Source organism: Sinocyclocheilus rhinocerous, unplaced genomic scaffold, assembly GCF_001515625.1.
Source record: "Sinocyclocheilus rhinocerous isolate Xijiao unplaced genomic scaffold, SAMN03320098_v1.1 scaffold1364, whole genome shotgun sequence".
Lineage (NCBI taxonomy): Eukaryota > Metazoa > Chordata > Actinopteri > Cypriniformes > Cyprinidae > Sinocyclocheilus > Sinocyclocheilus rhinocerous.
The window spans coordinates 1,196,985-1,214,459 of NW_015627534.1; the positions used below are offsets into that span (position 1 = coordinate 1,196,985).

Below are 17,475 nucleotides of genomic sequence, written 5' to 3' on the forward strand. Positions count from 1 at the left end.
TACACAAATAAAGATCTTATATCTGTGATTTGCAATTGTAAATGTAGATGGTAATATTTGTTAAGCTCAATTTAATTTGTTTGCATGTGTATTAAGTTATGTATTATTATTTTATTTAATAATGGTTTTGGATTAAATTTATTAGCTGTCAAGAATTTTCTGCATCATAATGCACCCCAAAATCAACAGTTAATGCATAAATATAATTAAATAAAGCCAAATTAACATTATCCAACCATTACACAAATAAAGATCTTATATCTGTGATTTGCAATTGTAAATGTAGATGGTAATATTTGTTAAGCTCAATTTAATTGGTGTTTAAAAATCAGCTGATACCAATGCTGATATGCAAATAACATACAATGGCAGATTAGAAGTGCAGAATATTACTGCAATGTTATACTTTTGACTATTTCTCAAAATTCTTTTCATTTCCATTGGCTTTTAGGATGAGATATGAGAGATTTCTTCTCTGAAATCACAGTTGTTAAATACACAATTATAAATCACAGTATGTTCATTCCATAATGTGTGCGGTGGATCACATTAGTTCCATAAAGTACAGAATAAATAGTGTTTAATTATCCTGCAATGAAAGTAAGTATCATGTCTGCGCTCAGAGTTTATTTTTCTGTCATTTGACTTTTATTGCACTTACAGTATTTTTTGTCAATTAAAAGCATTTCTCTTTCATTCGAGGTCAGCGAGGACATGGCTGGCATTCTGATGCATTTAACCTCTGTCATGATGTTCTGTGGTCTGAGCACACATTCATCTAATTCATCTCAGCGTATATGGCATCTTTCACATGCATTTCAGCTTGTGATACTGAGACGTGTAGACCAATGTTGTTGACCAAAGTTGCTTTCAAAAGTAATGCATTAAATATTGCGTTACTCTCTAAAACTGTAACTAATTGTGTTAGTTACTTTTTATGGAAAGTAATGCATTGCATTACTTTTGTATTACTTTTAGTCATCTGGCATTAGGCTTGCTTGTTTGTTTTTAATATAAAAAAAAGTTATATTTCTGGCAAATGTAAAAGCACTTTCACACCAAACATGAAATGAATAAGCCTCAGGCTGAATGAAATGCAAATTCAGAAAGCTCAACCAAACCAAACCAACCAATCCTCATGGATTGCATGAAGAATAGGACACAGGAGAAGAAAGTTCAACTCTTTCTTCTCAATCACTAAAAAAAGAAAAAGAAACACGAATGTTATGTTTATCTAAAGTCATTTTTACTCATTAGTATGGTTGAATTGGATCATCGAAAGTCAGCAGCAAAGACTGGATAATAAAATGGGATTAAATACATAAAATATATTTGTGTTATTTAAATGCAGGTTTGCATCATATTCTGAGTTTGCATTCCATAGTTTTTATTCATTTTGAGGAATATTGAATCTGTTTTTGTTCCAAGTGAGATGAGTAAATGCACATTGACATTTAGGGCCGGTTTTACTAAACAGGGCAAATTAGCGTTAGAGTGCAATTCCAAAACAGCGCCGATGGGAGGGGAAATTTCTGCCGGTGATTTACTAACAATGTGCAAATTAAAGAACACAGACGCAACATCTCATTTACATATCGACCAACACAATATACCAAGCGCAGCGCAAATTAGCGTAGAATAAAGAAATAAAAAAGCCACAGTATGTTGAAACGAACCGGAGACCAAAAAATAAAGGTTTGCTAAACCTTCAAACCTACAAATGCATATTCAATAAGGTCAGGCGCAAAAATAACTGTGTCCACGCTTTTCAGCACTAATTCGTCACTGCACGTCTTTAGTAAAACCTGACAGTACAATTTTAACGCCAAAAGACGGTTTGCGCTGGCGCAAGCTGTTAGTAAACTGGCCCTTAGTCTACAACTACAGTAACATTATGTGTACTAACTCAGTAACCCTGATCTTTTCTTAAATTAAAAAGTAGCGCATTACTTTACTAGTTACTGGAAAAAAGTAATCTGATTACTCCCATTACTTGTGATGTGTTTCCCCCAAAACATGGGTCTAGACAAAGTAAGATGTTCTTTTGTGGTTAATTGCTACTCCTTTACCAACTAAGCAAAGACCTCCGAGTGGGATTGGGCAGCAATTATCAGAACTCGACACGGCGACTGATTCGTACAGCCAGCTGCTGACGGATTCATCACGGGTTATTTTGTACCTGCTGACATTTAGTTTGAACGTTTCCAGACCCAGTGTTCCAAACACATCTGGTACCTGACATCTGGTGCCCTTGGGATATTTCCCGAGAAATTGCAGGTCTCGGCACGTAATAGGAAGGTCAGATGGTGAGCAGGACGGCATTGTTAAGCTGCTGTCTTCATGTAAAGAGTAGATGGGTTGTTGGTTTGTATTAGGATGCATGTTATGTAACGACATACTCAGTGATTCCCAGTGGGAATGTCGTCATTCGCGGTCCAGAGTTTGGGCTGTGGTTTGTGTGTGCTGTCGGCCCCACAGAAAGATCACGCTGGCTTTGATGCCACATAATCAGAGGTGAAATGGGGACGTTTCTCGCAAACCCCATGTTTTTTAACTAGGCCCGAATGGCAAGACGTCAAATTATAGTCTGTATTCATAAGCCCACCCTAGGGACACTATATTAATCTAAAACCTGAGTGAATCTGAATATTTTACATTTCATATCACATCACTAAAGGACATGAGCAGTTTAATTAAATTTGCAACACTGACATTTTTTTTTTTGCAATGATAATGTGGATTTCTGGAAGGATTTTTCTTGACGTCACAGCCTTAAGATGCTTATTGCTTTTATAAATTGGAAGCTACAGCAGTATAATAACAAACACAAGTGTTATGTACAGTAGTACTAGTAATGTATATGTAAAAATAACAAAATGTTTAAATATTAATAATTATTATTATTGTAATTATTATTATACTATTAATAATAATTTTAACAATTAATGTGTACATATATACTCATGTGTGTAAATATATATTCATTTACAATTATTAATAATAATAATAATCATGATTACTATTATTATATTAATAATTATTATATTACTTGTTATTATGTATAAACTGATATATGTATATAATGATGATGATGATAATAATAATAATAAGTATTATTATTAGTAGTAGTAGTAGTAGAAGAATTAGTAGTATTTTATTATAAATATAAAATATTAATATTAATATATAATATAATATTAACTATTATTATTTAATGATAATAATAATAGTAAATAAAAATAGTAATAATTACAATTATTATTATTAATGTTAATATTAATATTATTAAAAAATATATATTTTAACCAATTCGATTTTATTACTGTAACTCTTGGAACTTTTATTATTGGTTTCATATTTTATTTGTAAACTTCACCAATTGATTTTCTCTGGAAAACTAGTTGTTTCTGAGAGCGTGATATATCGTCCTTCCAAGAGAGTCTTCAGATGGTCAATGCTGCACTGAATCAAACTTCACAAGGGTAAAAAAAAAAAAACATCATAAAAAATATTTTTTTATCATCTATAATAATTTTATCTCCTAATAAAGACAGTAGGGACAGTATTTCCCTCTTTTTCTTTGAGTTGCAGGTTTGATCCTCAGCCTTTACACATGTACACGCACTCCAGACGGCCGGCATCAGAAACACGGCACATCTCCAAATCAGCAGAGATCTTTCACGTGACTTTAGGGCTTTTAAAGGAGAAGGCGAGCAGGAGAAATAAAAGATCACTGGCTGTGTCAGGTGAGGCTCTTATACGTACCTTGGCTTGACCCCAAAGGTAAGTGTCTGAATGTTATTGCATCAGATTATCGCAGTGAATTTAAAGGGACAGTTCACCCCAAAATTAAAATTTGCTCTTAGTCAGTGTTGGGGAGTAACTAGTTACATGTAACGGAATTACGTAATTTAATTACAAAATAAAAGTAATTGTAATCAGTTACAGTTACTAAGAAAAAATGTGTAATTAAATTACAGTTACTTATGAAAATGTTAAGGATTACAAAGGGGGTTACATCTGATTTTTTCACACACACTCCCACATACAGATTTAATTGAGTTCACTGCTCTTAGTTTTCTCAGCTTTAGGCCATACAAGATGGAGGTGACTTTGTTTCTAGAGTGAAACAGTAAAGAAAATATTTGGTTGAAACCATTGTTCTTGGTGATTCATAAAATGCAAGCCAGCGGCTTCATGATTAATGCCTGTGGCTCCTGACAATATATTGAGGTCTTATGAAGCGAAACGATTGGTCTGTGCAAGAAACTGAACATTATTTACAATATTATTACCTGTAAAACAGAGCCTCAGGTAAACAGAGAAATCTGATTCTTTTCCGCAAACTGATTCTTTCGGACAGTTTGTTTCTATGAACTGATTCAGTTTACTAGTTCATTTAACATAATCAAGCAATGATGTAACGTATACGCAATTTTATTATTAAGGCCTAAAGCACCCAATAATGATGTGAAACGTGGATGATTTACATGTCTAAAGCATGTAGAGTGAATAAACTAGCCTTCATCGGCTCATCTTTTTACATAAACAATGAGAAACCATAAAAACCTTCATTTTTCCCCTCTATTCAATGCTGGGTTCACCGATGCTCATATCAGCGGCTCATCAGTCTTCGGTCCGAGCTGATCTGTTTGCTCAGTTCAGTGACTGTTGGAGGAACTGGAGCACTGAATGATTCATTCATCACAGGATCAGATATACGTCAGTATTTCGGCTCATTTTAAGTCTGAGTGACTGTCAGGCGTCCGAAAGTGAGTTTTGAGTAACTTGTAGATCTGTGCTGCTCGAGCTGCAAAATGTTTAAGACGCTTCGGTCGAACTGATTCACTAAGAAGAATCGGTTCAAAAGAATGATTTGTTCACAAACTGAACTGTGTGCCTGTCGCTCTGGATTACAGGTAATAATGTTGTAACTAATGCTCAGTTTCTTGCACAGACTGATCGTTTCGCTTCATAATACATCAATATTTCATCAGAAGTCACGGGTATTTGTTTAGTGTTGCCTGATATGCTTTATTTGACTCTCAAAGTGCTGGAAGCTGCTGTTTTGCATTTTATGAATCACCAAGGACCACGGTTTGAGCTAAAAACTTCTTTTCTGTTCGACTGAGAAAATGAAAAACCTACATCTGACCTGAAGGTGAGTAAATTAACAGCAAATTTTCATTTTTGCATGAACTATCCGTTTAATAAAAGCTCCTGAGCACCGATGACACTTGATCTAATGCAATTACATTTTTTAAGTGTCTAAACATTTCATGTGGCTGCTGCGGGGTATTAGCGTGTTATTTTGCGCGGCATGTACTAGAGCTCTATAACTGTGGAATAATGCAGAAGCATCATCTCGGAAGTGCTTTAAATGTCAGATTTAATCAATGGTGCTGCATCCACGCGAACCTCAGCAGACTGTTTACCCTTCAGTGTTTGAGTAGCATTCGTAAACACATTAACTCCTTTTCAAGAGCTCCTTTCCGTGAAGGCAGTGGAGCGGATAGCAAACCTGTCTGGATGCCCTCGCACTCTCCATCCCACCACCTGCGCCAAAGATGGAAAATACTGCAGCATCTCTGGAGTCTGCAATAACAGGTATCTGACTCCCATCTTAATAATTTATTCATAATGCAGCGGGAGGCACGTCTCGCAGTTTGAGAGCACAGAAATCAGAACCTCGGTTAACAGCTCCGCGGCCTTTTGTGGAGAGGATCAGGTTGATATGATAAGATGTCCTGCGGGTCAGAGCTTCGAGCAGATGAGAATATCACTAAACAGTATAAAAATAACGTCTAAACCTTAAATATTCATGCCCGCTCACACGGGTCATGAAAGACGTCACCGAACCTGTGCTTGCTTTCATCTGCTACAACTGCAATGTGGGATTTGCACTGCAAAAAAAATGTTCCTGATCAATATTTTTGTTTTGTCTTCCAGTATTAATATCTAAATGTTCTTATAGATATATTATTATTATTATTATTATTATTATTTTAAGCAAAATAATATTATTTTGTTATTATTTTGACATAGTATGTGCCTTGTTTTCCTTGTTTTATATCAAAATGAAATGAGTTTAAGCATAAAACAAGAAAAATATCTTTGTATAGGGTCAGAAAAATAATGCTGTTTTACATTTGAATTAAGTTTATTTTTCTGACCCCACCATGATTTAAGAATGTTTGGATATTTGTACTGCAAAACAAGACAAAAATACCAAGTAAGATTTTTTTTCTGCAGTGTGGATTCATTTGCATTGAGCTTATAGAGCTGTCTGCAATCATATAAACAGATTTAAATCAGAATAAACTCAAGATATGTATTTTCCTTTTCTTTTCCTTTATGATGCATGTGATTGATTTGGTTTTGGGAAATTAATCTCGGTTCTCCACATTGGCTCGGCTAGCAAGATTTATAGCATTAATTTTACATTTGCGGGAGGAAATGTACCATGTCCGTCCAGTTCTGATGCATCAAATTATATATTTTAATGCAAAAACCTCATTAGTTCTGATTAAATCTATCTTTTATGAATAGTTGAGTGTGGTGTGACATGCATCTAATACTATTTTAAACATTTCTCCAAATTATTATTGGAGCTCAACAAGCACTATCACTGCTGTTCATACGAGAGCGTTTGTTCTCATCAATCCCAAATATAATGATTAAAATATCACATAGACACGAAGGACTGTTTATATATTTTTTTGACTTGAGATCATAAGAAAACACCCAAATAATCGTTAGTGTTTTTTTTTTATTTTACATTCTTATGATTTCAATAATTTTTAATAAGTGTTATATTTTGACTGTTTTTATTTTAAATATATTTTAATTTTACATTTTTTGATTCAATTCATTTTTAGTGTTTTATGTTGACTTGCTTTTATTTGGAAATGTTTGTTTTTTATTTAGAAATATTTATTATAAATTTGCGTTTTTATGATTTAATAAATTTTTTAGTAAGTGCTTTATTTCAATTTGCTTTTGTTTTGCAAATTATTTATTTAAATTTTTCATTCTTATGATTTTAACCATTTTTAGAAAGTGTTGTATTTATGACCATTTTAATGTAAAAAGTGTTTATTATTATTTATATTTTAATTGTAGTGCTGTCAAATGATTAATCGCGATTAATCGCATCCAAAATAAAAGTTTTTGTTTACATAATATATGTGTGTGTACTGTTTATATTTATTAAGTATATATAAATACAAACACATGCATGCATATATTTAAGAAAAATATGCTATGTTTATATATTAAATATATTTATATGTAATATAAAATATAAGAATATAAATATATAAATGTATATACATGTAAATATTTTCAAAATATACACTGTATGTGTGTGTCTTCATATATACATAATAAATATACACCGTACACACACATACATTATGTACACAAAAAAAAACTTATTTTGTATGCGATTATTCGTGATTGTTGCCCAGCACTAATTTATACTGCAAAAATTTTTTTTCCTGATCAATATTTTTGTTTTGTCTTCCAGTATTAATATCTAAATGTTCTTTTATATATTATTATTATTATTTTAAGCAAAATAATATTATTTTGTTATTATTTTGACATAGTATGTGCCTTGTTTTCTGAAAAATATATCAAAATGAAATGAGTTTAAGCATAAAACAAGAAAAATATCTTTGTATAGGGTCAGAAAAATAATGCTGTTTTACATTTGAATTAAGTTTATTTTTCTGACCCCACTGGCAGATATTTTTTTCTTGTTTTAAGCATAAATGTAATAATAATTTCACTTAATGTTTATGTATATTTTCAGAAAACAAGACTTAATATTTTTTATGCAATTTTGCTTGTATATTGGGGTCAGAAAAATAATCTTGTTTTCTCTTTGAATTAAGTTTTTTGATAAATATTTTTCCTGTTTTAAGCTAAGTTCATTGGATTTTTATATATTTTTAGAAAAGACTTAACACCTCATGTAATTTTGCTTGACAAAAATACTAAACAAACAAGACAAAAATACTACATAAGAAAAGTGTGCACTGCAAAAAAAAAATAAAATAGTGCTGTCAAATGATTAATCACGATTCATCGTTTCCAAAATAAAAATTTTTGTTTACATAATATATGTGTGTGTACTGTTTATATTTATTAAGTATATATAAATACAAACACATGCATGCATATATTTAAGAAAAATATGCTATGTTTATATATTAAATATATTTATATGTAATATAAAATATAAGAATATAAATATATAAATGCATATACATGTAAATCTTTTCAAAATATATACTGTATGTGTGTGTATATATACATAATATACACATCACACACACATATATTATATAAATAAAAACGTTTATTTTGGATGCGATTAATCGCGATTAATCGTTTGACAGCACTAATTTTATGATTTTATTTATCTTCTGCTTTACAGCTGAAATTAAATTTGTTTCATAAATTATTAATTTTACAACATTGACACTGTTATTCTCCTATTTTATAAACGTGAAGCTGCTTAGAAACAGTCAGCATTGCATAAAGCACTATATAAATAAATTACTTGACTGTGGTGTTGAGTTTTGCACAGGCAAAAATCTCTCTCATTTTCTTCAGAAAGTGTAAACGTCTAGTTGTACATGCAGTTTTTATGAGACCAAATGGAATATTTGTACTACATTTGTGACTAAATTATTGAAGTGCACAAAAATCTGGTGAAAAGCCTCCCAAATGCACATATCATGTGTGATGTTATGATTTGCCAAGTAATGTTAGGACAAGACTGAAAGTGCTTGTTATTCTAGTTCAAAATCAAAATGCATGGACAAAAAGATTTAAAGAATGAGAATATTTATTTATGTTCGGTTAGTGTTTTGTTTATGTTCGGTTAGTGAGAGATTTTATGCATCGCATTGAGCCAGAAAATGAAATATACAGTATGCAATGCCGTTATTAGTCAGGTCCTGTAATTTTTGAGACCATGCAGTGTAGAATTACAGGCCAATGAAGGACAATGCATTGTTGCAAATAATGTGAGAATATTAATTGCAGTAATTGCAGAGAAGCTCTTATCACAGCAGTTGTTCCCTTATATTCTTTAAAAAATGCAATGTCATCATGAGATATTTTTGGTCGCATGCATTCCTACTGTGTTTTTAGGAAGAACCCACTTTGGGGAGCAGCCAGCACCGGCTTGGCCAGATGGCTTCCGGCGGAGTACGAGGATGGAGAAAACCAACCCAAAGGCTGGAACGCCGGACGCCAATACAGCGGCTTCCAACTTCCTCTGGTGAGCTGCACGAGAATATCCGCACAGTTCATGAAAGACAGACTGAAGTGATACGATTCACTGTGGGGAGGAATTAAATGATATGCAAATGATTGCGCTCCTATGTTAATGAGCTCATGTCATAATCAGTCTTAAAAAGCCTTGTTTCGCCCCTTTAATGAAGGCCTAAAAAGGGTTTAATTTAAAGCAGAAAGTCTTATATTCATACAGTCATGGCATTGAATGTTGCATGCAGTGCTAAAAATTAATATATTCTCAATATTTCTGTTTTGTTTTCCAGTACAAATCTCTAAACACCCTTAAATCAAGATACATTTACTTGAGATGCAAAATTAAGATATGAAGTCTTGTTTTCTGAGAAATTAAACACAATTAAATGAGTGCATGCTTAAAATAAGAACAAACTTCTGTCAATGGGGTCAGAAATCAACTTGTTTTCTCTTTGAACGTATTGGATTTATGAGTTGTTCTTGATTTAATCATGAAAGCACTTCATTTTCACCAGTTTCTCATAAAATAAGGCTTCTTATTTAATGTAATTTTGCTTGTCAAATAAATGTATCTCGATTTATTTCTATTTGCATTGGAAAACAAGAAAAAAACTACTGAGGAAGAAGAATTTTTTTTGTGATCAGAAGGTACAGCAAAATTATTTCCGTATTCTAGTGTTTTGGAGCAGAGCTACTCAAGTCAAAATGTTAGTGCAATGAATTAAAAACTAATGGAGATCTATTGGAAGTTTAATACAAGACATTTATATTTAGAGACCATATTGACGTATTGTCTTCCATGCAATGTACTGCTTAATGCTTTATTTGGTCTTAAAGTTTTAATTTGCCCTTCCACAAATCAGGGCCTAAAAAGGCCTTAAATTGAAGCAGAAAGTCTTAAATTCATAAAGTCATGGCATTAAATGTTGCATGCATTGCAAAAAATGTATATCTTCATCAGTATATTTCTGTTTTGTTTCCCAGTACAAATATCTAAACATCCTTAAATCAAGATATATTTATTTGCAATGCAAACTGAACATATGAAGTCTTGTTTTCTGAGAAATTAAACAAAATTAAGTGAGTTTATGCTTAAAACAAGAACAAACATCTGTCAGTGGGGTTTGAAAAATCAACTTGTTTTCCCTTTGAATTAAATAGATTTTTCTAACCCCCCTGGCAAATATGTGTTGTTGTTTTAATCATAAACTCACTTTGTTTTGATCAGTTTCACCATAAACAAGACTTCTCAAGTAATTTTTCTTCTCAAGTAAATATATTTTAATTTAATAATCTTTTGACATTTGCACTGGAAAACAAGACAAAATAGTCATTGGGAGCAAAGATGTTCAATCCATTAGTAAAATGAATTATAAAGTAATGGAGGTCTATTGAAGTTGTATTTTCAAACTTTGAAGTGTTAACACAAGACATTTACATTTAGAGAGAATATTGACATATTTAGTTTTTTTCAATTTATTCCTACATCTGTCAGTGGGGTTTGAAAAATCAACATGTTTTCCCTTTGAATTAAATAGATTTTTCTAACCCCCCTGGCAAATATGTGTTGTTGTTTTAATCATAAACTCACTTTTTTTTGATCAGTTTCACCATAAACAAGACTTCTCAAGTAATTTTTCTTCTCAAGTAAATATATTTTAATTTAATAATCTTTTGACATTTGCACTGGAAAACAAGACAAAATAGTCATTGGGAGCAAAGATGTTCAATCCATTAGTAAAATGAATTATAAAGTAATGGAGGTCTATTGAAGTTGTATTTTCAAACTTTGAAGTGTTAACACAAGACATTTACATTTAGAGAGAATATTGACATATTTAGTTTTTTTCAATTTATTCCTTAAATTATCTTTGCTTTAAGGTCTTAAATGCATCTTCATAAAAGCTGCAGAAACCGTGTTGAAATGGTCTGAATGGACTGATTTTGAGTGAGAGAGAGTATGTTTACGTAGTCCATCAAATCATACTTGTTTGCATTGCATGATTTTATTTTTAAATCCTGCATATATTAAGCAGAAGATTTACATTAAAAACTCTATGAACATCTGCCAAATAAGCTTGAGAAACGTTGCATATTAAACACCTCAGAAGAGCTCGATTTCACATCTACCTGTGACACATTGGCCTTTCCCTGCTCTATTATCGCATTAAAAATGCAATGCTGTGCGCTGTTTTAAATATGCACCTCTTCATCCCAAACGCAGAGAAACACGAGTGTCGCAGCCATCGCGCCTCACTGAAACTATTTTTTTAATGAGGCAAAGGCTGCAGCACTTCAGTGCAAGAAGCGTCGTGACAAATGTTCACATTGTCACATCTCACATTGTGCAAGAGTGCAAAAACACTTCTGTCTAATTTTGGCGCACAGCGCTTTAATTGCTAGGGGTTTTAATGGCATTTTAACAGGTAAACAAACACTGGCGGAGGGGTATAATGAGGTTTCCCTGGCTGCCCACACACACAAAACAACAACATATCAGGGCTCGGTTTCATGCATTCATTTTATTCACCACAGCAAGTCCTCGTGTTTATTTGCTTAAGCACAACTGCATCAAATTATTAAGATATTAGGCTCTTTTTTTGGTTTAAAGGTCTTTTTACTATAGTTAAGGTTAAGGTAGGGTTTTTTAACCCTGTAAAGCCTATCATATTTGATGCATGAAACTTTGCTGTAAAACCTGTAGCACAGAATCTAATCCATGCCTTCTGTTGTCTGATTGACTTTTTTAGCTGTAAAAGCTCTTTTAGTATAATTGCACAAATGCCCACCTTCAGCTCATGAAATATTTCCAGATGAACACTTACTGGACTGAAAAAATACATATATGTATGTGTGTGTGTGTGTGTGCAAATATATATATATATATATATATATACATTATATATATGAGCCATAAAACCCTGATCTATCAAATATGACATTTAACAATAATCGTGTTTAGATAGATTCTTATTTGTCTAAAGGTTTAATAAACTGTTCTATTAAAAAATAAATTTGACTATTATTTCATATGTCAGGCTTTTCAAACCCCTAAACACTACAGTAAGTATTATACAGGTTATGCTTATATATATAGTTAACCACCAGATCCTCCTGTCAACCCTATTGGCAAAGGGCATCTCAGGAACCACACTCCAGTGGTTTCAGCCTTATCTCTCAGATAAGTCCTTCAAGATATCTTGGAGAGGTGAGGTGTCCAAGTCACAACATCTAGCTACTGGGGTGCCTCAGGGCTCAGTTCTTGGACCACTTCTCTTCTCTGTCTACATAGCATCACTAGATTCTGTCATTCAGAAACATGGCTTTTCATATCACTGCTATGCTGATGACACTCAACTCTACCTCTCATTCCATCCTGATGATCCGACGATAGCTGCTCGCATCTCAGCTTGTCTAACCCCCAAAGAGGCACAAAATCACTTTTACAGACTTTTAAATTAACTGTTCCCTCCTGGTGGAATGACCTGCCCAACTCAATCCAAGCAGCTGTGTCCTTAGCCATCTTCAAGAATCGGCTAAAAACACATCTCTTCCATCTTTATTTGACCCTCTAACTCTAGCACTCTCTATTCTAATTCTATTCTTTAAAAAAAAAAATATAAAAATGTGCCCCTTTTAGACTTGCACTCTATTTATTTACTATCTGCTTCTTTTCTTTAAAAAAAAAAACTAACACTTGCTTTTCTAATCTTTTTGCATTCTATCTATTTGTTTTATCATTTGCGTGTAAAACTGATGATGAGAATGATGGCTGAGGGAGGAAATGCATCTTGTCTGAAGTCCCTCTCTTTTGCTTTCTATGTTTTAAGGTCCAAGAAGTGAGTAATAAAATTATGCATGGCTCCAGCATGGCTGTCCTGGAGGACAGCGCTTATTCCCAGATGCTGGTGGACTGGGCCCAGTACTTCGACCACAACATCTCCTTCACTCCTCAGATCTCCAGCCAAAGCACCTTCTCATCAGGACAGGACTGTCTGCACACCTGCAGCAACGCCGAGCCCTGCTTCCCAATGCAGGTAACCTCGCAACAGTGCTTTAAAGTCACTTTTAGTCGTGACAGACAGCGTTGAGAAAGCTGTAGATTCCCGAAATACAGTACAAGATACCCATCATTTCAACTACAGACATGCAAAAAAAAACTCTTGAGTAATGATCCATATCAATTCACAAATATAACGTATTATAGATTTTGCTTCTGTACCTCAAATCATGCTGGATGACATTATTTTTCAAGTTAGTGACAGTGTTATTTTATAGTTTCTATGCTGTTATAGTATTAATATTTGAATGAGCATTTGTTTTTATATTTTCAGTTTTCATTTTAGGTTTAGTCGGGTAAATGTAGAGATGAAAGTGTGAGTAAAGAAAATAGCGGTTTAGAGCCAGATTTGTGTTTATGTATGTGAAATTTAGCAGGAAACAAATTAAGTTATATTTTCTGATATTCTCTTTTGAGTAGTCAAACAATCTAAAGAAACCCTCTTTAAAACAGAAAGAAAAGTCACTTACAAAATGAGTTTGGATAAACATTAAAAAATCTTACATTGCCAAACAAGTAAATAAATCTTCCTCAGAAGAGACAAAAACAGCAACTCACTTCAATGTCTAGATTATAATTACGTCCGTAAGCTTTTTGTGAAATTTGGATGAACTCATTAATCTGTTGTTTTAGTAATTTTTATTATTATTTTTAATACTTATATGGCTTTATTTTTACTTCGGTTTGAGTAATTTTAGTACTTTTTTCAGATAGTTAGCATTTTTAAATTGAAATTGTTCATCTAATATTTTATTTATTTAATTTTATAATAATGTACAGTATAATAACAGGGTTTTAAAACGTAAGTTAAAAATTACATATTTTAGGCTAATATTTGAATTTGTATTGATGTTAAGTATTTATTTAAAATATGCTGAAAGGAATGATTTGGCATTAAAATAAAACATATATCCATCCCTAGAAGGTTCTATACATTTTAATTTTACACTGTAAAAAAAAATTCCATAAAATTTACGGGTAAAAAAAACGGCAGCTGTGGTTGCCGGAATATTACCGTAAAAAATACGGTAGCAACATTTTAGGTTTTACAGTTTTAACGTTTTTATAATTTTATGTGGTTCTGTCATTTTTTTTTACATTTTTGACCTATTGCTTTTATTTTATTTAGTTTTTAATTTTAGTACATACTTATTTCAGTTAGTTGGCAAGTTTTCATCTAATATTCTTATTTAATTTTATTATTTTATTTCATTTCGGCTTCATGTCAGCTTTATATTTACAGTATAATAACTTCTTTAGGCTATAAATGATTGAATATTTTATGCTAACACTTGAATTTATTGATGCTTGAAGAAATGTTTTGGCATGAAAACAGAACTTAAATCAATACAGCTGTATAACTAACAGGACCTTATAAGGTTCTAAATGGAACCAAATGTGAAGTGAGAAATATAACTTTTTCTATTCTATAGAACCTTCACCAGTACAGTGATTGGCTCTATCAATTTTGAGGGCGGGGCTTCCATTCTTACCGCTGCCATATTGAGCGTCTCATTCATTATTCTCCATAGGCTCCGTCTCTGCTGTTGTGTATTATTAATCACCAGCAACATCTATTTTCATACGCGAGTCACCGGCAGCTAGTTTTCTGCTATTGACTGGATAAGACATTCCCCCAGACATTTCATTAGAATTATCTCAGGCTTTGACACCCCGTGTCAAGGAGCAGGTTACAGCGCTCATTTTTTCGACTTCATTGACAGAAGTTCATTTAGTTGAAGCAGATAAAATGCCACGCGTTTCCTCTGAGGCGAACTCATTGTCTCGCGCTCTCTTTGTCTGATCCTGACGGCCCACGATGAGTCAGACGTGGGAATATATTCGAGTCGGAGGACAGTTCAGGACTGCTGGTTCGGAACAACGAAGATGAATCCGGGAACATGGCTGAGCCCTATAATTAAGCTTTGGTGAGCAGAAGAAACTTCTTTTGAAAGCATTGCAGCATACCAGAGGCGACGAGGCCACTTCTATAGATATACAAAATAGCATTTTATTCTTGCCCACCCTGAGCCGCATACTAATACACACAGCTTCTAATGGCCCGGCCGCTCTCAGCATCCACTGAATGACAGGTGGGAAATAAACAAAAAGATCTGTGATCAATCTTGCAAGTTTTTGCTCAGAAGTCGTTCTTTCAAAACTCAGGAGACTTGATGGAGTTTCATTGAAAGTCTACATAGCAGAACTTGATTTTATACATTGGGATTAATTGGATGGGGAAGATGAATCAAGATTATTGTTATAGATAACTAAATCTGGAATTGAAATTAAAACCAGTCAAAAACATCTTCGTTACTTGTACCCGCATATCATTTACAACCTGTATGAGTTTTTTTCTTCTTCCATTGCACACAGAAATGGCAGAAAAGTCCTAGCTGCTGTTCTCTATTCAGTATGTGAATGAGGATGGAAACATTAAATGAGGACAGAAAATTAACAATAATAACCCTAATGTACCTGGTAGGCCGTGATCTCATCAGCGCTGCAGGTTCAGAGCAGCCAGATCCAGAGTCTCTGGGATGTTGAGAACGTCTCGGTTACGTATGTAACCCTCGTTCCCTGAAGGAGGGAACGGAGACGTCCGATCCAGAAGACCCCGCAGGACCAGATCCAGCCCACCTGAGGAGCACAAACCAAGCTCTCACACATCAACCAGCCCACAAACACAAAGCTACTCACTTCATTTCCCTAGTAAACAGGAACTCCAATGATTTCTATCAGTAAAATGTCCTCTAGATGTGCAACTGATCTGAACTTCTACCTATAAATCATTCAGTTACCAGCCAAATGAGAGAAATTATTCAGTGCTTCATTAATGAGTCTGCCAGTAGCTGCAGTAATAATTTAATATTGGCATGTTCAATATTTCTGTCCCTTGCCTGGACATGTCAGCATCAATCAGCTGTATAATGAAGTCAGCCTGCCCTCAAACGCTTTCTTATCAACACAGATGCATTTCAATAATTGCATAAGAAGAGCATCTGGCAGAAGAACCGTCTACATCACACAAGAGTTTTTACCAAAAATTAAGTTGTTTATTGGTCAAGTCAAATTTATTTATATCACAATAAAAATAGTTTCATACCAGCTGTACAGAAAATTGTAATGTTTATTTTTAAAATATCTTAGTATCTTCATGCCATAGTCATACTTATGTAATGTATGTAATATAGTTTACATTTTGCAACAATGCAGGCAATCAAGCATTTGAGATTTACTATATAGTATCTCGCTATATATATATAAACATTATTTTACTATTATTTATATACTATTGTATTAATTAATATTTTCAATTAACTTTTATTTTTAGTTTACATTTTTTACTTTAATTTTACTAGAAATGTTGTGATTTTTATTAGTTTTTTTGTTTTGTTTTTATATTTAGCTTCATTTATTTTTATTTCAGTTTTAGTTTGAGTAGTTTTAGTACTTAAACTTATTTCAGTTAATTATCAAGGCAAGTTTTTTAAGTTCATGTTTTTCATTTAATATTTATATTTTGTTTCATGTTATCTTTATTTCAATTAACAACAACATTTGCAGGTATTTTTTATTTTATTAATTTTATTATCATCACATGACTTATATACAACCTTATTTGGTGATTAATTTTACGGAGATTGATTTTAAGGAAAGAAAGAATAAAAAAGCAAAAAAAAATATTTATTTTATTTTTTGTTTTGTTTAAGTTTTTTGTTTGTTTGTTTATCATTTAATATTTAATATATATAGTTTTTATTAGTTTATATTTTTAGTACATCAAGCTAATTTAAATGAAAATGAGAAATACTGCCTTGGAAACTAGCTAAAATAAAATGAATATTTCAAGTAACACAATCATATATACTATACTATACAGCAAATCTAAACTGCCTGATTTTTTATATATATATTATATATTATATTGTTTTTATAATTATTGCACTTTTTAGCACTTCCCATTAAGATCTTGTTACTGAATTTGGTTTGCAAATTCTACACTGCATATACAGTGGGTACGGAAAGTATTCAGACCCCCTTAAATTTTTCACTCTTTGTTATATTGCAGCCATTTGCTAAAATCATTTAAGTTAATTTTTTTTCCTCATTAATGTACACACAGCACC

The 17,475-nt window shown here is 32.6% G+C and overlaps 1 pseudogene; it reads left to right on the plus strand.

Moving 5' to 3' along the window:
* The first annotated feature begins 714 nt into the window (after nt 1-714).
* The window catches only part of LOC107728302 (thyroid peroxidase-like), a 31,743-nt pseudogene continuing 14,982 nt past the window's right edge, over nt 715-17,475 (plus strand).